This window comes from Monodelphis domestica, chromosome 3 (genome assembly GCF_027887165.1).
Source record: "Monodelphis domestica isolate mMonDom1 chromosome 3, mMonDom1.pri, whole genome shotgun sequence".
NCBI lineage: Eukaryota > Metazoa > Chordata > Mammalia > Didelphimorphia > Didelphidae > Monodelphis > Monodelphis domestica.
Genome location: NC_077229.1, coordinates 408,853,080 through 408,878,687, shown reverse-complemented (window position 1 = coordinate 408,878,687; position 25,608 = coordinate 408,853,080).

The following is a 25,608-nucleotide window of genomic DNA, read 5'->3' as shown; positions in this document are numbered from 1 at the left end:
AAATAAAAATTAGAATCATTTCTCAACTGATAAAACATCAAAAGATATGAACAGGGAGTTTTCAAAAGAAGAAATCAAAATTATCAATAACATATAATTGTACATAGTAACAGCTATAGTGTAAGGATGACCAACTGTGAAAGTCTTTTGATCAATGCAATGATCCCAGATAATTCAGAAAGACTCATGATAAAACATGCTATCCACATCCAGAGAGAAAACTGATGAAATAAGTGTAAATCAAAATATAACTTTTAGCTGGATTTTATTGTTTTTTTCCAACATGGGTAATGTGGAAACATATTTTATATGATTTCACATATATAAGTGATATCATATTGCTTTGCCTTTCCAAGGGATGAGGAAGAGACTGAAGGGAGGGAGAGAATTTGGAATTCAAAATTAAAAACAAAATGTTAAGGTGGCAGCTAGGTAGCTCAGTGGATTGAAAGCCAGCCTTAGAGATGGGAGGTCCTAGGTTCAAATCTGGCCTCAGACCCTTCCTAGCTATGTGACCCTGGGAAAGTCACTTAACCTCCATTGCCTAGCCCTTACTACTCTTCTATCTTGGAACCAATATGCAGTATTGATTCTAAGGTGGAAAATAATTTTTTTTAATGAAAAATTTAAAAATATTTAAAATAAAACTTAAAAATTAAAAGAAAATAAATTTGAAAAGTAATCACTAAATGTCTACTTTCCAATTTTGCTGCAAATAGTACTTATCTTTGTAATGTTGCTGGTCTATTTATTTTATATTAAATTCTAATGGCTAATATACTTTCTACTTTTACTTACTCCACATCTGTACTTATTGAATTGGTCACACCCACTTTTCCTCAAAGGTAAAAAAAACACAAATTAATTTTGTAAATAAGCTTTAAGAAAAAAGCAAAAAATTCAATAAACATATATTGAACTTAATAGGAGTAGAGGCAACAGAGTGTTGTATAAAGAGCCCAAATTCTAAAATCAAGATAGCTGATTTCAAATCTACTTGTCACCTACTAACTGTGTGACCTTGGGTAGTCAATCATTTTCTTTGGACCTCAGTTTTCTCATCTGTAAAATGAAGTATTTGGAATAGTGTCTCCAAGGTATCTTCAAGCTCTAAACCTATCATCTAGTGATCCTATTGTTACTAGTAAAAACACTCATAAAATCACATTTGCCACATATTAACAAATAATATATTTACAACAAATAATTCATGTGATTCAAAATAGATTAGAAAAGCATCGGTATCAAGACTATAATAGATATTACATCATTCTTGCCACTCTTTACTGAAAAGGATTTTGCTTTTGCTCTGGAGAAAAGAATGGTATTAGTATGCATTTTTGTGTATTTTGGGAGTAAGAAGGAAAGCAATTCATTAATGTAAATAGGAAAATTCTTTTGGATGAGTGCCATGATTTCAGTTAGGTTATTTGATTTTCAACTATTCATTATATAATCATTTATTAGTCACCTACTGGTTTACTATCTTTTCAATGCCCAGTGAGAAGTAAAAAGTAAATATAAGATGTGGAATATGCTGTCAGGGAATATATAATTAGTGTGAATTTTAGATTTATTCCACCCTGCTTAGTCTTTAGAATTTTAGCAACCAGGAATGTATACACCCCCACTTAAGGATTAAGTGTAGGGGAGGAAGATCTATGACCCATGTGTGCTAGCAAGTGACAAATCAGAAACAATTGATTTTACCCCTGGGCTGTCCAAAGTCAAGTTTAAGCCACCTTTGGTACATGTAAGACACAGGAAGTGATGTAAAGAACTTCCTTTATATTTGTGTCACTTCCTGTGAGAGGCAGTTGGGTAACGCAACTTGACTATGAAGGAGTTCGAGTGTGAGACCTCAGACTGCTTGCCTTAGCCAATCACATAGTGAGTGATAAGGCTGACTCCCCTTTTCTTGGCTTTTCTGGAGGCAATAGCCTCTGGAAAGACTCATCCCTTGGGACCCCCTTTCCTTGGCTTTCTGGAACTAACAGCCTCTGGAAAAGCCCCTTGGCTGAGGCCTCTGTACTCCTACTGGGTTCAGACCAGGCCAGGGCAGCTATCCTTCCCTTCCCTCCCTCCCCCACACTCTTAATTTCTTCCTTCTATTGTAAATAAAATACCATGAAATTCCATTCTGACTTGAGTATTTCATTGCGGGTTAGAATTAAATCCCTGGCAATCAACTAACATATATTCAGTCTCAACCATAAAATTTATCCTTAACATCAGGTTGACAAAATTCTACACACATAAACACATGTAATATATGGATAAATATATTTAAATGTACACATGTACATGCATGCATATATATACATATATATACATGTGTATATATATGTATATATATATATATATATATATAATATTTTTACTACCATTGCCCAAAACATTTCCAGAAAGGAAAAAAAAAGCCTTTGGAAATTATCAGTAACTGCATTTTTTGTCAGTGTCATATAGTTGTTGACCAAAAATTTCTCATCTTAAATTTTAACTGTATAACCTTATCTGTTCAAAGTTGCTTTGAATGACTTTTGTCTCTTTCAGAGAAACAGAGAGAGAAACAGAAAAGATCTCCTCTTCTTCAAGGGACAAAACTCTCAGAATATATTACCAATCACAGAATTTATACTCACAAATTTTAATTTACACACAGGGAAATTCCCAGATGGACAAACAAAGCACAACAATATTCTTGAGCTCCTTCGAAATCTAGTCATTTAGTGCTCAATTTCTGAGGCCTGAAAGGAGCTACATAAAGAAGCTAATTTTCTGAGGTAATTGCTGAGTCATAAATTAATCATTGTATCTTGAGTTTACATTGTAGTATTTTTCAGCCTCATTACACTGTAATATCTATACTGAGAGTAACCAAGACACTATCAAATCAACATCGCAACAGTTATGAGTTGCTATCAACCACATGTTGTGGCTCCCTCACTTCCCCTGTCATAGTTTGGAATAAGTAGAATACCAGTGTCTGCAACCTTTAGGTTCTATTCTATCATTTAAAATATGTCTCATTGCCTTTTCTTTTCTTTTTTTTAAATCCTTACCTTCCATCTTGGAATCAATACTGTATATTGGTTCCAAGACAGAAGAGAGGTAAGGGCTAGGCAATGGGGGCTAAGTGACTTGCCCAGGGTCACATAGCTGGGAAGTGTCTGAGGCCAGATTTGAACCTAGGACCTCCTGTCTCTTGGCCTGGCTCTCAATCCACTGAGATACTCAGCTGTCCCCATCTCATTGCCTTCTCATAGCAGGTTGTTTATTACTAGATGTTGAAATGAGTCATTCAGACAGTGTCACCCACCATCTTCAGAGGAAGGTAAAATCACTTTTAGCTGAAATGTTTAGGACAGACTACTTTGGAAGAGTTGGGCTGGGTCTTTAAGGATGGATGTTATCCAAGGAGTTATCCAAGAGAAAAATGAATCAGGGGAGTGAAGGAAATTCTCATTGGAGAAAATGTTAAGAATCATATCATGGATTTCTTTTCTTTGTGTTTGGTTGTTGGATGTGATAGATACTGCTGCTATCAACCTGTAAAGCAATCTGTGTAAACAGATGTGGAAGACTGGATGGGAGCATTAGTTCCCAAATGAGTTTGACTGGGAAATTGCAGCAGCATACAGACCTTACAAATAGGTAACTACAAGAGGGTAGGCTCTTATAGCAAACAATGCGAAGTCCAAGAGGCAACCTTAGATAGCTAGCAGTAGCTCTTTGAGAAACAAGCTGTAGATGCTAATCAAAGGATTGATTTCTTTTGTGTGCTATACTAAAAGGACTTCTAGTCATTCATCAGGCTCTTTCAGGTACACCCATTTACACACAGAACTCAATTGGCATCAGCCTGCAATCAGAAGACTTGAGTTTGAGTCTTTGGTTTGACATTCATTACTTGTGTGACTATAAGCAAATGATTTAATAACCTGAAGCCTCAATTTTTTCAACTGAAAAATGGAGTTAAGAATAGGGGTATTTTGGAGTCATTTTTAAATGGGTCTAATAGCAATTGTTAAATTTTCAATGGGAATATTTATAACTTCGAAATCAGAAGACACTAGAACCAGAGCTTGATTTATTTAATTTTATTTATTTATTTTGCTGATTGCCTGGACTTAAGAAAGTAAACCTACTGCTTCTCGTTGCTCAATTTTAGTCATATCCAATTCTTTGTGACCTCATTTTGGAGTTTTCTTGATAAAGATTTTGTAGTTGTTTTCCATTTCCTTCTCCAGTTCATGATACAAATGAGGAAACTGTGACAAATAGGGTTAAGTGACTTCCCAGGTCACCTTGCTAATAACAATCTAATGCCATATTTGAACTGGGGAAGATGATTCTTTCTGATTCCAGGTTCAGCACTCTATCCACAGTTTCATCTAGTTGCCCTATATAATATAAGCTTGCAAAGTGCTTCCTCTGCTACCTATATCAAAATTCTATTATGGGGAAAGAGTTCTGTCAAACTTATTTTTTCTGTTGAAATATGCTAATGAATCAGTGAATGAGCACATATGATAAGAAGTGAGCTTTAAATATGAGTACATATTAGAGGCAAGGGAAGGGAATTTCAGGAAGAAATATCATATTTATTTTGTATGTATTCCGGATATACGTATATATATGCATTTATCTCCCCAGTTGTAATAAAAACTCTTTGAACACAAGTGCTATTTTGCCTTTGTCTTTATATGCCTCATACTTAGCAACATGCTGATACATAGTGCTTAATAAATGTTTGTTGAATGATTGGTTGGTTGTGCCAAAAATCAGCCAAATATAGAAAGTCATTTTTCATTAGAATTTTATTCAAGGGAACTGGTAAAGTTCCCAAGTACCCTAGAACTCTCTCTATTCCATAATTTTTTCTGATATTTTCATGTGAAATAATTTCCCCTTAGTCATGAAACATATCAGCATGTTTTATAGAAAGGGATGTAGTAAGACTGATAATAGGTGATAATAGGTAATTGAATCTCATTTTAATTTAGTTTAATAATTAACATTGATTCATATATATATATATTAGTGCAAGAAAATGTGATGTTGGGGGGGACTGGGCAAGCATGATTCTACTGCCTTTAAAGACATTCCTGGAAAGGTACACTCAGCCTATTAGCCTGCTCTGCTCCAAATAGTGGAAGGGTCACAGAGAAAGATAATGCTAAAAAGTAGGCATACAGGGCTTTCTCTTAAGACCAGACCCACCAAAGTCATGAGAAAAAAAGCATTTTACCCCTTCCTCAGACTCATCCAGAGCTATTTCAGAAATCATGGCTATAATTTCTGGAAAAAAATAAGGATTTCTAGGTAAATACATTGACTTTTTCTCTAAGAAACAGCATCAATCTTAATGGGCTGGGCTATTTGAGGAGAAGACTCCAGAATTGTCTAGAAAAACATGATCGTTACAGAAAGGGTACTATTTATTAAACTCATCTCAACTCATCCTCTAGCACTAAGACTTGCCTTGGAGGTCACCTACCACACTCAGTTCAGAGGTTCCCAGAATGATTGATGGAAGCAGCCAGACCATACAGCAGAATAAAAATTCCATAGGTAGGTAGTAAATATTTGAAAAGACCTTTCAGTTTGGAGAATGGTTTATATGGTTGCTTAAAAATGTACTTTGATGGTCACAGGAGCCTACAACTGGTTGCGGCATGTTTTACAAATGATGCCCATTTGTCCTGGGCTAGAAACATTTTACCCTTTAAATGTCAGCATCATAGTGACCAGATATGATGAATTAGGACTCCGTTTCCTATTTAATATGGCAGTCACATACTTAGAAAAATTAGAGTATAACAAAATTAATTTCTTCTTTCTATGTGGCCAAGGCAATGGAAAAGGAAATGGAGATACTAAGTTTAAAAAAAAGTATCTTTCTGGATGTCTCACTGAAACTCCAGAAATTCATAATGGAATTATCTTAATTATATTACACACAAACACACACACATACATTCTCAAAAAAAGGAGAAAACTTAAAATATTATCTCTGATGGAAATTCTGACATAGAAAAGTATAATATAAATTTCTAGACACTCAAGTCTCGGATTTTGCAGGTATGATTCTATAATTCAACCCCTGAAAAGAATAATAATTGCTATTTAGCTATTTGTCAATGTGAGGGTTCCACTGGAGAAAATGTCTTATTCAGTTTGGGAATTGAAATTACACAACTGGTGTAATATTAAATAACAGCACAAAGTAGGGAAAAGGAAAAGAAGGAAAACCAGACACTGAATTACATGTGGTTTTAGAGAAATCTTAAATTGTAAAGAGAACAAAGGAAGGTTCCATTGACCTTCTGTCCTAAATTTAAGTTCAGATAAATGATCAACAAAACCACAAGATGTATGTACATGTAAATGTCTGGATATTTTTAATATCTGTAAGTGACAGATAAAGTCAGGTCAGAAATGGTACTTGTGTCTGAACAGTCATTCTGTCTGGAGATGTTTGTTTAATGCCTACCATAATTAAGACAATTCTAAATGAGTCAAAGAACCATACAACATGGACCATATTCTCATTATTATTTGCTTGCAATATAGAAGTGATTCTACTATTAATAGTTATGATAATAATAGCAAAACACATTTATATGGCACTTTCGGATTTAACAAATGCTTTAATTAAAATAGTCTTATAAATTAAGTAGAACAAGCATGATTAATTCAGTTTTACAGATGTGCAAAATGAGCCTTAAATAAGTTTAAGAATCTTCTCTAGGGACACTCAGATAGAAAATGGTGGAGGTGGGATGTAAAGATGTGTAAAGACCTTGATTATGACCTTAAAGACCTTATAATCCAGTTGAGGAAGTAAGATCTATGTACATAATTAATAATAGTGGAAGTCCATATTTGATAGATGCCTAGAGAATGTTAAAACTTAGAGACACATGACTTCAGACAAAATATAATCAAAATATCAAAATGAAGAATGTAGCTATTAGGAAAAGCTCCATTGGATAAAATGATTTGGGACATCCCAAAATGATGAGGAAAAAATTCCTTCTCTTCATCTCTATCTATTAAAATTCTTGTTTTTCTTCAAGTTTTTAACCACATGCTAACATCCTTATGAAACCTTCTATTACTTTTCTATTTGAGAGTGATAAGAATCATAATAAAATGTGACTGAGGGAAACACATACCTGAAATCTTAACTTGTGAATGAAAAGAATTCATGCATAAAATATAACAGAATAAAGAATGGACTGGGAAGCAAAATCTAAAAACATATGGTTTATTAGCAACATGCATGGAACATAAAAACACACAAAATTTCAGAATTAAAATTAAGTGTTGAGGTAGGATTTTTTGTCACAAGTGAATTAAAAAAAGTGGGGATAGTGATTATGAACTGATACTAAGCAACACTAAAAATTGAGGTGTTATTAACAGGGAGGCTACATTAGGCTTATAGACATGACAGATAATGAAATGATAATATGTGCATGTGGATAATAAATGCCATAGCATCTAAACATTTAAAGATACTGGCAGAACATTTATTAAGTACTTGAATATGTAAGACACTATACTAATGAAATATAAGTTTTTTAAAAAGCCCCTCCTTACAAGGAGCTTACATTATAATAAAGGACAACAGCACAGCAAAGGAGATTAGAAAGTTGGGAGAGGGAAGGGCACATGCAGGAAGTTGGGGGAAGGATATGGCTAAGAGACTATAGGCAGTTGCATGAAAGCCCATGTCCCAGGGGGAAAAAATGATCAAATTTACCCCACACACACCAAAATAAGGCTTTCTCACCTATCCAGGGACAGGAAAATCAAATGTGGAATTGAAGACTCAAGAGAGGTTGAGGTAATTGGAGAGAAGGCCATGGTAAGAAAACAAAAGGAGCACTCAAAAGAAAATCTAATAGAATTAAAGGGAAAATGATAGGAAAATAATTATTGTTGAGATATCAGTCTGCCCTTTTAGATCTAGAAATATCTTATAAAAAAAAGATAAACAAGAAAGAAACTGAGAACCTAAAATAGAATTTTAGAAAACTTAAAATATGATACTCTTTGTGATTCCTGTATAGTACAGTAATATATCTAAATACTCAATATGCTTATTATATAGATATATTACTATATTCATATACATATATAAACAACTATAGACAGACAGACAGATAGATAGATAGATAGATAGATAGATAGATAGATAGATAGATAGATAGATAGATAGAAAGAAAGATAATGTATACACAGTTATGGATGGCGCTTTTATGAAATAGTTGATTATATAAAAGAGCATAACATCTTCATTAAAAACACAAGAAAATGGATTTTAAATATATAATTTAGAAAAAATTCAATAAGACAAAATACAATTATCAAAATTAAAAGAAAAATTTCAGACTAAAATGGAATCTAATATAATTCTAAAGAGTATGAGGTTCTAAATTTACCAAAGAAAATTATAATAATCAAAGGACATTCTAAACTTTTTTCTGATGAAGCAAATATAGTCTTTTGGGGGAATTTTGTATATTTAAACCAATTCATCGACTATAAAAAGAAATAATAAGCCAATGAGTAAGTCAAACAAAACATCTAGAAAAATAACTAATACAAGCAAAACAAAAAAGAAATAAACCCCAGAAATTAAGATAAATTTAAAACAAAAGTTATTTTATAGATGAATGAAACAAATAGACCTTTAATATTAAAATGAGAGGAAAAGTAACTTATAAAAATTCACAATAAATAATATAGCAAATGGAAAGGAAATAAAAGAATTTGTTAAAAGCTATGTAGGCCAAGCTAGCAAAATAGAAAACAAAAAGAATAAGTATATTAATAGAACAAGTTGAGAGTTTTTAAAAATCATCAAAGAAATTTAAACAAACTACAAGTTATATCTTAAAAATGGTTTGTAAAGAGAGAAAACAAGGGTATCTATAAAACCACTTCTATGAAACAAATGTGGTTCTAAAATTAAACCAAAGAGAAGTAACACTTAGAAAGAAAATAGACCTAAATTTCTCAAATGAATATTGATGTAAAAACACTAAATAAAATATTAAGAGAGAACCTGTAATGATGGAGAATAGGACAAAAGAACCTTTGGGGGAAATGGAATGTTGAGAGCTCTACAGTGCATCAGGCAGGAATTACAGCTGGAAACTGGACAAGGACTTTTGGGAAATTCTCCTGAGGGGAGGGGGGTCTTGAATGCTGAGACACAGAAGGAAGTAGAAGGTGGAGCTGTTTCTCTGGGCCATTTCAAGACACTTTTGGAAATTTCTGTTACTGACAGAAATCCTAATATCAAAGTACCTGTTAACACATCACTGGTCCCTGTGAACAAGCCTAATTTCTCCGAAGACTTCCATTCCATGAACTATTGAGATACTGGACTCAAATTGGTGAGCAGTGAGCCTTTCTACCTCTCCCCTGCCTATAAGAAACACCTTTTACTTCAGTGATTAGATTATTTAGAAAAATTGTTTTAGGATATATTTGGGAAAGAAAGGTAGGCTTTTGAGACATGGCAAATTCTGTGCACTCAGAAGATGGACCTTTGAAAAGGGATTCAGAAATTAGGGTGACTTACAACCCTCCTAACCTCTACCCATTTCTTCCTTTACCCCAATTACTATTAAATCAAACTTGTTTATTTGCATCAATGCCATAAGCTCATTGGCAGACTCCATCTTGCTTCCAGTTTTCAAAAAGATATGAGGGGGAGGAGTATGAGCGCCCCAAAGTAGTTCATAGTCAGATTGGGGTCCCACATGCCTCTTCCTGTGAAGTAGACTTCCCAGCTGCCTTTGAGGGTTGGCACGACCATCAAGGGTCAATCTTTCACTGAGGGGAGATCTCCATTGTGTCTCCCTCAAGTAATTTGGGGAATCCGGGAGAGGGTAGGGAGAGAAGTCATGCTATCAACCCTTTCCTCACTGCCTCCAAACCTTATTTCTCCATCTAAGAAGTAAGAATCACACGAAAATTACAGCCTAAAGAAATATATTCAAAAGATTATTCAGTATGACTATGTTGGATTGATAAAAGTAATACTAGTTAACTCAGTATTGAAAAAATAAAGATAATCACCCTGTATTAACAACAAAAAGAATAAAAAAACACCCCAGCATATCAGTAAAGACAGAAGTTTTTAAGAAAATAGAAAACTGATTCATATTGTAAAACTCACTAGAACTCACAGGAATAAGTGGACAATTCCTTAATATGATCATACCTAACATTTATATTATCTGTAAGGGAGAAACAATAGAGACCTTTCCAAAGTGGCTGAGTACAGGCAGCAACCTAACTGAACTTTTCCAGCATTCCCCTCCAAACAATTTAAAATTAAATCCTCAAATCAAATTTTGTAGCAGTAGAGCCAACAAAAAGTCAGAGTAAAACATTTTTCAAGACTAAAAAGACATAAGAGGTTGGAAAGAAAGGTCTGGGGCATAAGGGTGGGGGGAAAGGCTGGGGCAGGGCAGCAAATATGAGTGGTGGAGCTTTAGAGGTAGCAGCAGTGGCAGTATCAGGATTTCTTAACCCAAAGAGCATAAGAAAGAGATTATGGAAGACTCTTTGTTTGCAATGGGTGCAGCTGGCACTGATGGACAACTCTATTGCTAATACAGTGTCACAATTCCAGGGCAAAGAACAGTGCTTATTGCTTGTCATAAGGGAGTAGAGACCCTGATCACAATTTCAAGGCAGAAAGGAGCACTGGCATTTGTGTCTCAGGATAGGGGGGGCCTAATCATAGTTCCAGGGACAAGAAAAGGTCTAATGCTTTCAATTTCAGAGGAGCAGGAGCTCTTCTTAGGTAAAGACCAAAGGACAGACCAAGAGAGCAATGACCACATCTCTCCCTGGTTCAGTCCACCTTGCAAGAATTGAAAATTTGCAAACTCTAGAACTAATTTTCAAAACAGCAGCATAAAAAAGCCTGATGCTTGACATAGTATTTCCTTATCCCCACTTTAACATAAATTTCAAAGTGAAGAAATATATGGAAAAAATAAACAAATACAATTAAAAAAAGAACTTGATCATAAATATCTATGAGGATGGCAGGTAAGACCAAAACATGAAACTCAAAAGAAAACAATGTGAAAATAGCTATAAACATAGTCTCAAAAGAAAAATGATAATTGGACGCAAGCCTCAAAAGAATTCCTGGAAATCCTAAAGGAAGTAATGAGTGGCAGAAGAGTATAATCTGGTTAGGGGAGAGAGGGAGAAAATTTGAAATTCAATATTATTAAATGTTAATTTTAAAAATAGGAAATATTATGGGACTTTCTCATTAATATTACATGGGTATTGGAGAGATATAGGTGACTCAGTGGAAAGAGTGCCAGGCCTAGAGGTGGGAGGTCCTCAATTCAAATATGCCTCATATACTTCCTGACTGTGTGACCCTGGGCAAGTCACTTAACCCCCATTGCCTAGCCCTTACCACTCTTCTGCCTTGGAACTAATACATAGTATTGATTCTAAACTGGAAGGTAAAAAAATAAATATTGGTGTGAAGGAAAGAAAATTATTGTTCTTTGCTGCTGAAATGATTGTTTAAGAACCCCAAAACAAATCTGAAACTATAACTTCAAGTAAGTAGCAGGATATTAAATGCTATGAAAAACTAACAAAAACAACCTCAACAGGAAGAGAAAAAACAAAGTATAGAAGGCTTTATATATTTATATCTAAATCTATATATAATATATAAAAACAAAATGAGAAGAATTTTAATTCTTCATGGTTAAGTTATACAAATATATTTAAAATGTGTTTTGGATCATAGCAATCAAATGATCAAAGAATTGCTTTATAAAATCAGGCAGCTAGGGAAAAAAATCCTCTAAAGGGGAAAAAATATCAAGAGTATCAGAGAATTAATGAAAAAAGTTAGAATGAAGAAAGTTTAACAATGCCCATTCTTAAACTTAAGTATGAGGTAAATATCACTGAAACTAATACTGGATATTTTTAAAATATAAACTAATGGAATAAATCAGGTAAATAAACAGTATTACTGTGTTTCATAAACTCCAGAATATCAACTAGGATAAGTAAACTCTATATGATGAAAAAAAATTTTTTTAGACCTTAGTAATGTCAAGCAGAAATTAGAAATAGATATCTATCTTGTACCAAATACCATGACAAACTAGAAATAGGTGCATGAACTAAATATGAGACCATATTATACAAAAATAAAGGAGATATGATGCAGATTTCTTCACAGATAGACTAGAGAGAATACTTACCTAAATAAGGAATAAAGATGATCATAAAAGATAAAGTGAACAATTTACATTATATAGAATTGAACTAAAATGACTTTTTTCAAGTAAGATGAAGCCATTTTCAACATAAGGGAAACAATTGAGAACATATCTAATAACTGCTTAATATCAAAGATAAAAGTAAATAATTTATGTAAATAAATCAGAAGGGATATTATATTAAAAAGCAAATAGTTCAAATCTATTTATAAATACCTCTCAATAAAAACAAACTTTTGAAACTCTATAAAATGCTGTAAATAATTAACCAATGTAAATTAAACCCAAAAAAAATATTTTAATTTCCTTCTCAATATCTATATTATACCTATAATGTCTATTGTACCAATATACCTTCTCAATATCTTCTCATACCTATAAGATTTGCCAAGATAATGATAGAGGAAAATAACAAATATTGGAGAAGTTGGGGGAAAAAAGATTCACTTATGCTCTGTTTCTGGAGACATTTAATTCAGATATGCTAGAAAAAAAATTTCAGAAGTCCTAAAGTCACTGAACTGTACATAATCTTTGTTCCAATGATACTATGACGTGTATATGCTATAGCTATCAAAGCCAAGGGAGAAAGGACAAGGTATACAAGAATATTTAGAACCAGTATGTAAAATCAAAGAACTGGAGAATAGGGATGCCTGGGGCCTGACTGAACAATTGTAGTATATTAAAACACTAGAATTTTATTTTGCTATAATTTATGAGTAATATAGGGGGAAAACATGGGAAGTGAGGCAGATTGAAATGAGCAGGATAGAAAGAAAACAGTGATTATGACAATAATCTAAAGAAAAAATAACGGAAAGAACTCAAAACTCTCAACAAAATAATGAACAATAACGATTTTCAAATTCAATTCATCATACATATTTCCTATCTTTCGACCAAGAGGTAATAGACTTTAAATGCAGAATGAGAGATGCATTCTCAGTCAGGGCCAGTTTGTTCCACTGTTTTGATAGTCTATACATGTATTTATTGCAGAGGAGAGTAAGCGGATGAAATGATAGCTTAGTGAATAGTGATAGATGTAAAAAAAAAAGTATAGATAATTTTTAATTTTAAAAAAGAACAAAAAATAACAAATTGGTCATACGGAAATAGAATATTTAGTTACTATTCTACATTAAACATTTTACAACATGTAGTATGTAATTACTACTAATTATGTGTGTTCTATTACTAATTAATTATCCAGGAATATATGCATATATATGTGTATGCATATAAAAAATTTGCACCAAATATTTTAATGATACTTTGCTTGCGACTCTCCTTTGAAATGATCAAACTTTCCTTTAACCTTTTGCCCCATTATATTGCAAGCTATTTGAAAGCAACATTCCTATTGCATTTAAGTTTTTATATGGACAATCCAAAAGATTTAAATAAACTGAATGCACCAGACACAAGTCCATGTCTAACAGTTATGCTATGGATTTTTACCTTTCTTCTTAACCAACCTTTTTTATTGCTTCATTTCAGGCACACTCAAAGCCAAAGCAGCAGAAGGTCTGCCTGCTTAGGTGAGGAAGCTAAGGCTTGGTCACTAGGCACAAGCAGGAACCTTTCTACAGAACAGTGCCCCTTGGTGAACAGGATAAGTCCCATGATCCTCTCTCTTTTAAAAAAAATAATAACATGAAATGAAACCTGTGGTGGCGCTCTGAGATACGTCATGATAGACTGAAATTTATATGGAATGCTAAATGTTTTATTTGCAAATTCAGAAGTTTTGTTTAGTCTCTGGTGCCTACAAAGAAAAGCCCAGTTTACATGTGAGTTATTGCAAAAATGTTTAGGCACGGTTATGTTTTATGAAGGAGGCCTCTGAGCCCTTGTGGAGGGGTTAGAGCAAGGACAGACAGTTTTTCATGACAAAGGTATTAAGGTATCCATTATAACCTCCTGACCATCAAATTACTCACTGTTTGTCATACCATTCTAAATTTACATGGTACCGGGGCCTTAAATGTCAGAATTCCCGTTATAACTTAGACTCTAGTGTCTTTAATTAATGCTTCATGTTCATGTTATGGTTATTTAGAATTTGCTGAAATCCCCAGAGCCATAAATTTCTTTTACAGGTCTTTGCGGTATGAACTTTAACAAAACAGCTATAAAGGGGTAATAGGCAAGGACAGTATATCACACAAAAGCAGAGGCAAGAAGGGAGGAAGGAGGGAATATTTTGCAAACAGATTAAAAGGTTTTGTCTTTGTCAAGGGGTTTGGGAGAGAAACAAATTGGACATAAAAGTTCAGGCAAGAGCATATCCTTGGTGCTTTGTAATGAGGTGTAGGTTCCCTGCCACTCTGGGTTGGCTAAATTTAATTCAGTTTGGTTTATTGAGGGTATATCAAGTACCTCCTATGTGATCTGTACTTTCTTACTTTTCTGAGGGAAACAGAAAAGATGGCATGAGATCTGCCCTCTGGGAGCTTTTAGTCTAATCAGGATACAACACTTGCAAACATGACATGATACTAGAATAATACAGGACAGAATATATTTAGGTGTTTTCATATAAATTAGAAGCTTGTATTGGCTCTCAAAAGAGAGAGAGAGAGAGAAGTGTGCACCAGAGTTATCAGAAATGGCTTCAGGAAGAAGAAGAATTTAAGATGGATCTTTAATGGATAGGTGGGGAGACACAGTGTGAGGAAATTTCTAGGTGGAGAACAGTAAAAGAAAATATTGAGAGACAGAATACACCTGACTCACTTGGAGCACAAAGAAACTGCCTCATTGGAATAAAAGATACATGTTGGAGAGTAATGAAAAATAAAATTGGAAGAAGTGTGGTTATTTGGGAAGAAAATTGGATTAAAAGTCAGAAGACTTGAGTTGAAATTTCAGTTCTTCCACTTAATACTCATATGAATTTTGGCAAGTATTTAAAGCTCTCTGGGCCACCTGGGAATGGAAGAGGCTTTGGTCTACAAAATACAGATCAGGAAGCTTGATTTTTATTTCTGGGAAAAGACTGGGAATTATTATTTTAAAGAGAGTCTGTGAACATTTAGAAATGTATAAGCATCATAATTTTATCAAGAATAAATCATGCCAAAGTACTGTTAGTCCCCCATTGCTCTTGTAGGGTAACTGATTGGTACATAAGGGGATGACTGCCGCCATATTATGCAGCTCAATTTCAGCAAAGCCTTTGTCAGTAACTCTTATGTTATTCCTGATGACAGGATGGAGAAATGAAGGCTAGCTGATTGTGCACTTAGTTGAAATCATAATTGTTTAGTTAATGAAACAAAAAATAGTTGTTAAAATCTCAGCTTAGGGTAGATACTTAATAAAGTGACTTGGAATTTATCCTTGGCTTTTTATGTTAACATTTTTATCAGTGACTTGGATGAAGACATAGATGGCATATTGATCAACTTTGCAGGGGTCATCATAATTTGAGGGAGAGCAAATACACTGAATGATATAGTTAGGTACATTTGCCTAATTTTCCATCTAGACATACTTACCTTGAAAAGGGAAAAATGTTTTGGGATATAGAGGAGAATTTTTTTTGGTAGATATATAATTTGTTTTCTTATTGGATACTTAAATTTTAAAAAGAAGTAAAGGGATTTGGGATAAAAAATATGATTAAATTAAATAGAAATATTTTTATTTGCATAGGTATTTTGATTTCTGGAAAAAAAACACTAGAATTTCTTATGAAAGAAATAGTTTGTGAGCATTTAGAAACTAACATTACAAATACTAGGTGATAGAGGCACGTCTACACAACAGTTTGTGAGAAAATAAAATCTGTGGTTTCTAATAGAATATAAGCTAAACCAAAAGGATAACCTGATTGCTAAAACAATCAAATGCTATTGTGATTGTAGGCTGTATTAATAAGGTCATTGTATTGAGAATGTGGGAAGTGATCATTCTCCTATATAGGCCCCTTTCAGAAAATCTTGCTCAATTCTGGAGACCACAAATTAAGAAGTATATTGGCAAATTGAGTTATGTCAGAAAGGGGGTATCCAGTGAATCAAAGGTACTAGAGACATAACATACATTCAAAGATCTCTGGGTGTTTAGCCTGTCTAAAAAAGAATAAGTAGAGCAAATCTTTAAAATTCCTTTTTCTGGAATATATACTGTCATTAATGAATGACATAAAGTTAGATTCTTTGACAAACAGTTCGAATCAGTCACTTTACATTCAACAAAAGCCTTCAAGGCATCTTCACATGGAAAATTATTCATCCATCTCTTTACCTAATTTCTAATTGTGCAGTCATTTTCTTAAACAATGTGCAGAACTTTAGTTTCATCTTCAATTTGTCCCATTTTCTCATTCTGCTGAAATATTTTTCAGTTTTTATTATCACCTAACAAATTATATATTCCATCCAGCTTCATATCATTTAAGAACTTGATAAGTATATATTTTATTTCTCTGCCTAAGTCATTGATAAAAATGTTGAACAGAATATGATTCCCTATTACCTCTAGAATAAAGTCCAAATTACATAGCATAATATTCAAATTCTTTCACAACTTTTTCCTATTTATTATTCCAATCTTATTTTCCCTGATTCTTCTACAGAAACCTTTTTCCGACTTAAATCAAAGTCTTCTTCTTAAGAGTCCCCAAATATACCACATTCACACACAGTTCTCCTCTGATAAAGGCTGCTAGAATGTCTCCTCACTCACCAGTGATTATCTAAGTCCTACCTGTAACTGTTTTCAGGATTTTATTTAAGTCTTATCTTTTCTGAAGGGACTTCTCAGATTGTTTCAGTCACGTAGGATCTCTATTCCTCTGAATTCCTTCTTCATTTAACACGTAGATTTGTATGTTGTTTATCCTTGTTGTGACAATGCCCTGTCTCCTTGGATGAACTGTAAGCTAGTTGGGGATAGAGATCATGTCGTATATTTGTTTTTCATATCACCTGTGGCTACCATAGTTATCTGAATACAGTAGGTATACAATATATTTTTGTTGATGGTGACAAAGTATCTCATCCTTGTTTCTTTTTTACTTTTAAGGTCATTATAATGGCTGCATGTTCAGCTACCAAGAAAGAGTATTTAAAAAATATAGATTTTTGAAGTAGCTATGTGGCTCAATGGATTGACATAGCCCAGAGATGAGAGGTCCTAATTTCAAATCTGGTCTCAGACATTTCCTAGCTGTGTGACCCTGGGCAAGTCACCATCCCCATTGCCTTAGTCCTTATGGCTCACAGTATTGATTTTAAGATAGAAGGTAAGGGTTTTTTAAAAAAAGATATAGATTTTATTGGCCATGAGAGATACACTTCCCACCTTGGAAAAATTAGAGATTCAGACTTTGACTATAGATGGTCAGTCAAAGAAAACTAAATGATTACTAGAATCCATAAGAGGTATGACGAGTGTAGCTATATTTGCTAAGACAACTGCCAATGGATTGTGGAGTCTAGTAGTGGTAAACTCCCTAGAGCACAGTGTTAACTGGCCACCTCCAGAACTGATTTCAGTGGCTAGCTTTGACATAACATTTAAAATTATTGACACTGTGAATAGGATACATAAAGTTCATATTGTAAATCATGCTGTTAATTTTATCAACAGATACCAAAGCATATTTCTTGAACTGAATTACATCTTATATTTGCTTTTGTAGTTTATATATTTAATATAGGTCTCTATATTTGAATGCAATAGGCATGTAAGGAGTTATATCCATGACCTCAATCAACATCTCACAATCTGTAGAATCAATGACTTCTAATTTTTTTTTCCCCAAGTCAGCTGTCTAATTTTCTCAGGATAAGACAAGTCACTTTCCTAAGCAATTTGATCCACATGATTGTAAGAATCATTTCCAAAAGTTCATAAATGCAAAGTCATAAATAAATATAAATATGAGGTAAAATAGAAACTAAAAAATTGGAAGTGCATATATTATATGCATTCCATATTTTTGTATATTTGAAAATGACACAGGAGAAAAAAATATTTTATAAATTTAAAGACCTAAAGGGAAATTTTACTTAGAAAGTAATATATTGTTGTTCCATTTCATTTTCATGCTTAAATGACCACTATACTTTGATAAAAGAGAAGAAATAGAAATTAGATTTCAGTTATTTTTGAGAAAAGTTTAAAGTTATTATCTGTGAGATCTTCTGGGAAAAAAAGACTTAATAAATTCCTAGGCTAATTTTGTAAACATGAGATGTCTGGACGATTGAAAACCAAAAAAAAAATTTCTGATGTTCTTCCTTTGTTTATAGTAATATATATTCAGCTTCAGTCCAGAAAAACAGATTAAAAACATTTTTTTCTGAAAATAGCATAATATTATATGAGAGTTGTTATATTCACTCAAAAGAGTACTTTGTGACTCAATAACAAGCTAATGCTTCTCATACTTCTCTTTGTGTCCAATGTCAACACCAGCATGTCTCTACAGCCTAAAATGCCCCCTAGCATTCTGACAATAAATGTCACATGAAACTGATTGACTTTTTATCCCTCTTTAAGGCAGTGCAAAAAAAGAGATAACTGAAATATTCCTGGTTCCAATCACACTGTCACAGAAATATCTGCTTCTGGTGGGTAGAATCTAGCCCAAAGATGAATTTACTGGTATTTTCAAAATTTGTCAACCCGGTCTTTTTAGAATAGCAGAGAACTGGGGGGCAGCTGGGTAGCTCAGTGGATTGAGAGCCAGGCCTAGAGACGGGAGGTCCTAGGTTCAAATCCGACCTCAGACACTTTTCAGCTGTGTGACCCTGGGCAAGTCCCTTGACCCCCATTGCCTAGCCCTTACAACTCTTCTGCCTTGGAGCCAATACACAGTATTGACTCCAAGACGGAAGGTAAGGGTTTAAAAAAAAAAGAATAGCAGAGAACTGGAAAATAAAGAGGTGTCTACCTATTGAGGGATAGTCGAATGGATTATGAAATAAACATTTAATAGATTTATATTGTAATACAAAAGATATCACCTGAGTAAAAATGAGCAAGTCATAGTTTTACCATCTGTAAAATGGAGCACAGAATGGATTTGGGTGTTGATGGAGTATGAGAAACATTGCTCAGATTAAGAGTTCTTAACCTGTGATCCTTGAACTTGCTTTATTTTCATTTTAACAACTGTATTTCAAAATAATTGATTTCCTTTATAAATACGTGCATTTTATTTTATGCAACTACATGATTACAAGAAGGATTCTCCAAAGACTTTACTAGACTACCAAAGGGATCCAGGACAAAAAAAAAAAACTTTAAAAACTCCTGGAATAGATGATCTTTAAGGTCTCTTCTAGTTCTAAATCCAATGAACACACTATATTATTTCTTTTTGAAGCAGGCTGGAAGCATTTTTTTGTCATTTTCTGGTTCCTTCAAGGCATTGTTTGAGCATTCAGAGCACAAAAAAAATCACTTTTTTCTATTTTTAAAAATTCTTTTAAAAGTATTACATTTAAAAGTATTACAAAGAATATATGAGTATATACTTTTGTAATATTTTTAAGTAATTTATATAAACATACATACATATATGCAATATGTGTGTACATTCCTTGCATATATATACATATATATTTTGTAAAACCCTCCTAAGCTAATGGAAAGATTGAAAATGTTCTAAAATAGTTTTGAAAAATGTATAGTTTAAAAATTAAAAGAATTCACTAACATACAAAATTTTTGGTGCTTTTGTAGGGAAATGTTTTTGACACAATAGTTGCTTAAACATATTCATTGAATGAATGTTTCATATTTTCCTTGCAAAAAGACTAGAAGATATGTGTAAGACAATGGCTTTTGCTCTCTATTCCCTCATGTTATTCAGTATGTAAAGTTCAAATATCACAGAAAAAAATGACCTGTTTTAAATGCACAAGACTTCATGTGTAGAAGGGGGAGAAGCAAATGAAACTGGCTCTTTATTGAGATTATACAGTATAATGCAATATCATGGATCCGCCTTTTCAGGATGAAGTCTCTACCTGTATCTCACTATTAAAAATGAATGAAGTATCCCTAATTCAGTTGTCCCTCTCAGACATCTGAATTTATTAAAATGTTCTGCCCAAGAATATTGTGTAAACTTTTCAGACAATCTGTTAACTATTCCTGTGTCTAAATGTCCTCAAAACACATGTATTAAAGGCAACAAGAACAAAACACAAATAAATTGTTTAAACAACAACATTTTAATCTCTCTATAAACAAATAGATCCTTGCTTTCAAAATGGACCAAATACCAGAAAGCTGGTTAAATTTTCTATTTTTCATTCTGCCCTCAAATAGCATAGAGGCATAGACTGTGCCTCAACAGCAGCAGCATACAATAGGACTACTTAGAATATTCTGAGTTCACATTTTAAAAGAAAATGAATTTCAGAAATGGAACAAAGCATTAACAATGAAGGAAGGAACTATTTCACTTTTGTCTTTGCACATTTAGAAAAGTGTCTGATGATTGATTGAACTGGGGGTTCCAAAAGTATAATATTTAATACACAAGATTTTAGTTCAAATACTTTCTCAGTGTTTATTATGAACCTCAAAAACAGTGTTAAGAAAAATGAAATGCACAAAGAACTGAGACTGGTTAAAAAAATAAAAGGCGCCAAAAGGGTGAATTTTTAAGGTGTTTTTTCAACTATTTTAAGGTGCATTTCAACTATTTTTGCAATATGTATATGGTTTCATTGATCTCATTGATATCAGAATTTCCTTAAAAAGTTCAGATAATAGTCCATTTATGAATTTCATTCTAGGCATTCTTTATCACTTTGTTTCTGTAAATGCTGTACTGAAAACTATACAATTTGCTAAAAATTTCCTTTGGTTCATTTAGTGTTTCAGGTGGCACTCTATCCACATATTTTTCTGTACTATTTTTACATGTCCATGCCCAGTCAACTTCCTTATCTGACCATATGTGTCTTTAATGATGTATTTTAGTCTATATTTCATTTGTAAGTCATCATTGGTAGAACATTACAACCTAATTATACCTATTGACAAATTTCTATTGTCCTTGGTTCTCCCACAATATCTATTCCTTTAAGATGATGGTAGTCCATGATTCATAGCCAAATAGGGTCACCAGAAAAATGTAGTTGTTAATGGAGTTTTATTTTTATTTTTTGTCATGTAGAATTTAGAACAACTGATAATGCTACACAATTTCTTTTATGTAATCTAGCCTGGTATCATTCTGCCATTTAATTAAGCACCAAAATCATGCTATACTTGCATTTCCTTTCTGAGTTTTATATATAAATTGCTTTGTTAATAGTATGGCCATCCAAATTCATGCCATAATTAGGGCAATATGCATTCATAAATCAAAAAGAATCTACAGTTTTCCAGGCACTTGAAACAATAAGGACAGCATCATTCACAAACAGGAAACTTGTAGAATCCATACAATTTCTAGGAAAACTGTTTAGATTTTGGAAAGTAAATTATCTATGAAACTGGAAATGTTCTTTTGTGAAACCATCTTCTCCACAATGTATGTGATGTTTATTTTCTTGATACTGATTTAAAAAAAAAAAGCTAATTGAATCAAATTATCTTTGTGTTTGTCCTATTTTATGAAATCATGTATATTCTTACATATGTGTTTGACAGAGTTTATTGGAGGAAAATGTTAAATCTTAGCATTGTTCTTTTGAGTCAAGTAATTTTTTTTAATAGACAACAAAAAGAAAAGACAATAGGATCTCTAAGTTAATTGAATAAATGTGAAGATGTGGTTTTCATGTCAGTTTAACACCTATAGTCTGCAATTTAAGGTCTTCTGTAAAAGTGTCCCCCTTAATTTTTCAGTGTTTCATCAAGAATACTCTTATTACATGTATAGATCATTCTTATAAGGAACTTATAAAGGTAAAAATTTATACATATGGATTAATAGATATCATCTTCTCCATATTCTTTTAAAATTTAATAATCCATGTGACATTTCCATTACAAGAATGAACACATCTTAAAAATTGTTTGCTGACTGCTTTTAATATTAAATATTATTATTAAATAAAATACATACATTAAATGCCTACAATGTACAAAGTGCTATTGGAAATACTTAGAGAAATACAAAATTTATATGAAACAATCCCTGTCTTCAAAGAGTTTACAATCTAATGGGATTATTTAATACAATTACAGAAGATAATAATAATATTTAACACAGAATAATCATAGCTATTGAAGCTGGAAAATATCTTGAGGGGGAATCCAGACCAGTCATGGTCATGATTCTACTTTAAGACATTACTGAGAGATAATTATCAAAGGTCTCTTTAAAAACCTATGCTGACAGATAACTTACTTCTTCCAGAGAGTCAATCTAGTTTGGAAAATAAAAAAAACAATTTTTAGGAGGTTTTTACTTAAGTCCAACTAAAATGCTGTGTAGCTTCCAACCATTGCTCCTAGTTTTAAGATAAATAAGTCTAATCTCTTTTCATATGACAGCCCTTTTTATAGTTATGTAAATCATCACTTTTCTCCTTAGAAGGCTCCACAACTGAAATACCTTCAAATGAACCTCATATGGTATGATTTCTAGTCCCCTCATCACGATGATCACCAACTGGAGACATCAGGAACATTCAGAAGATGGTGTCTGATTTGAATCTCAAAGAGGAACTCTATAAAAAAGTGATAAAAAAGGAATGCTTTCAGGGGCAGCTCAGTGGATTGAGAGGTGGGACAGGAGATGGGAAGTCTTGTTTTCAAATATGACTTCAGACATTTCCTAGCTGTGTGATCCTGGGCAAGTCACTTAAGCTTGAAATGGAGAAAAGGTTTGGGGATGGTAAAGGGAACAGGATCTAGGAGAGGACAGCTGATGTTTAGGGTTGGCTCAGAGAGAGGAGAGGGAGTTTGGAGATTTTCCTCTGTCTGCCTTCCTTAACTATGGCTGCTCTCCCAAATTTCCTCTTGTCCCCTCTCCACTACTAGAGACCAAAGGGTTTCTTCTGAGGAAGATGTCTCTCCCCTTGATCTATTCATTCACATTTGATTCACAGCTTGGGGAAAAGATAACTACTTTAATGTCAATTAATTCAATCAGGGTAATAGAAAGGCAGGGAAAGAATGGGAAAGGAGAGTGGGAAAAGGGGGGCCAAGTCTCTATCTAAAACCCTTTTCCCTCCCTCCTTGAGTTTGGGGGGAACTCAGGTTTTGGCAGCCTGAGCCCCTTGAGAGAAAGTCAGGTTGGCTAGCCTGAGTTTGGCCCCTTGGCCACAGTTCAGACACAGGACAACAGGAGCTGAGGTAAAGTCTGACAGAGATTCAAAATGCCTTTTCTGTGGTTTCTCTTCTCTGAGTCTCTTCAGTTGGGTAGTGCTGGGGGTGGAAGGATTTCCAGTCACAAGCAGGAAAAAATGGGTAACCCTCAGGAGAAAGTTTTATTCACCCCTCCCTCTTCAGCTTCTCCCTGACTGAGAGACCAACTGTTCTTCAGATGGGAACTTCCTGCTTCTTCTCAAGATTGCATCCTCTTGGGTCCCCTCCCCCACTGAGGTGATCAGATCCACACACTCTTCAGCCTGGCATTTTTCTTTTGTGCCATTCTCTGTCACAATCCCCATTGCCTAGCCCTTACCACTGTTCTGTCTTGGTTCCAGTACTTATTACAGATTCTAAGATGAAAGGTAAGGGTTTAAGAAAAACAAAACAAAACAAGAAAGGAATGCTTTCCAGACATAGACAGCAGACAGTATAGACACTAATATGAGAGATTGAATGCCATGAGAAATGGGGGAAAGACCAATTTAACTGAACCCCAAAATAGGATGAGAAATGATGCTCAATGAGTTTGGAAAGATAGGATTTAGGTTATATCAGACTTAGAAGCTAAGCTTAGAAGCTAAACAAAGGGATTCATAATTTATTTTTATGAACAATAGAAAACTCTTGTAGTGGATTGAGTACAGACACAGAAAATTACTTTTACATTAGTGTATATGGACTTGAATGGTAAGAGATTTGAGGCAAAGACTGATTAAAGAGTTGCTACCACTATCTATGCAAAAGGTCATGGTGGTCTGAATTAAGTGGTAGCTTAGTGAGAAAGATAAAAGATAGGATCTGAGAGATGTTTAGGTTGAGAGAACAAGATTTGACAAATAATTGTATGAGAGCCAGGAATAGGGATAATGGGGGAAAAAAAGTCCGAGACATTGGACGAGTGGTGGTACCTTCATTCAAAATGAGAAAAGAAAGGAAAAGGAAATGTTTGGTAGTAAATATAAGGAGTTCAATTCTGGACATATTGAATTTAAAATTTCCCACATCTATTGTGACTTTTCCAATAAGCAACTGGTGATAACAGATTACAATTGAGAACTTAGACTTGGGCTGGATATGTGCATCTGAGAGTCATTTGAAAAGCTATGATAGTTAAACACATACAGAATAATGAGTTTTCTAAGAGAATCAATCAATCCATAAATTAATAACCATGCCTTAAGTGTTCATTATCAACCAAGCACTGAGTTTTGTGTTTGGAATGAAAACAAAAAAAGTAGGCATCCCCTGCTATCAAGGAGCTCACACTAACTGGGCAAAATAAATAAATGATATAAGTGTAGTCAGATCATGGTCAAATATAACTGAATTATTATTTCTCTCTTTCAATAGATTTTCTTTTTTTCTATTGAGAAAGCTTTCCCCATGTTTTCAATAAAATCTCTTGTTCTTTTTTTTTTCCAACATGGATTGTTGTCTAGCTATGTCTCCACCATTCTCTCCTTAGGGAGTTTTTTTTTTCTAATGTGATGCAAATTCATGTCTTATTTATCCATATTAATTTTAGTTAAATTCTACCCATCCTTTTATCTGGGTGAATTAAAAAAAAAAACTCAAATGAGTTGTTTAACATTCCAAACACCCCATCTCATTTTTTTGCTATCCTTATTTTGGATAATTATGACATCTGTGCATTCATCCAAATATTTGTTAAAGGAGACATAGAGAAAGCATATTGCAAAAGTAACCTACCCTAGAACTTTCCTCAGTTTAATAATGATTTATTAACGACTACTCTTGTGCCATTGTTCAGTTACCAATCTATTATTCTTTTTTTTTTCTTGTTTATACTTGGTTTATTCTTTGATTTAATTGATTAAAATAAAGTAAGCTTTATTCATACATAAATAAGGAAACTGAGCCCAGGAAAAAGAAGGCTTTCTTTTTATCCCAAGGACACATACTGGCACTTAAGCCTAGAGTTTTAGGCCATTTGGCTCTCATTCAGTACTCTGCAGGTCACGCAGCAAAAATCTTTCCTGGGCTA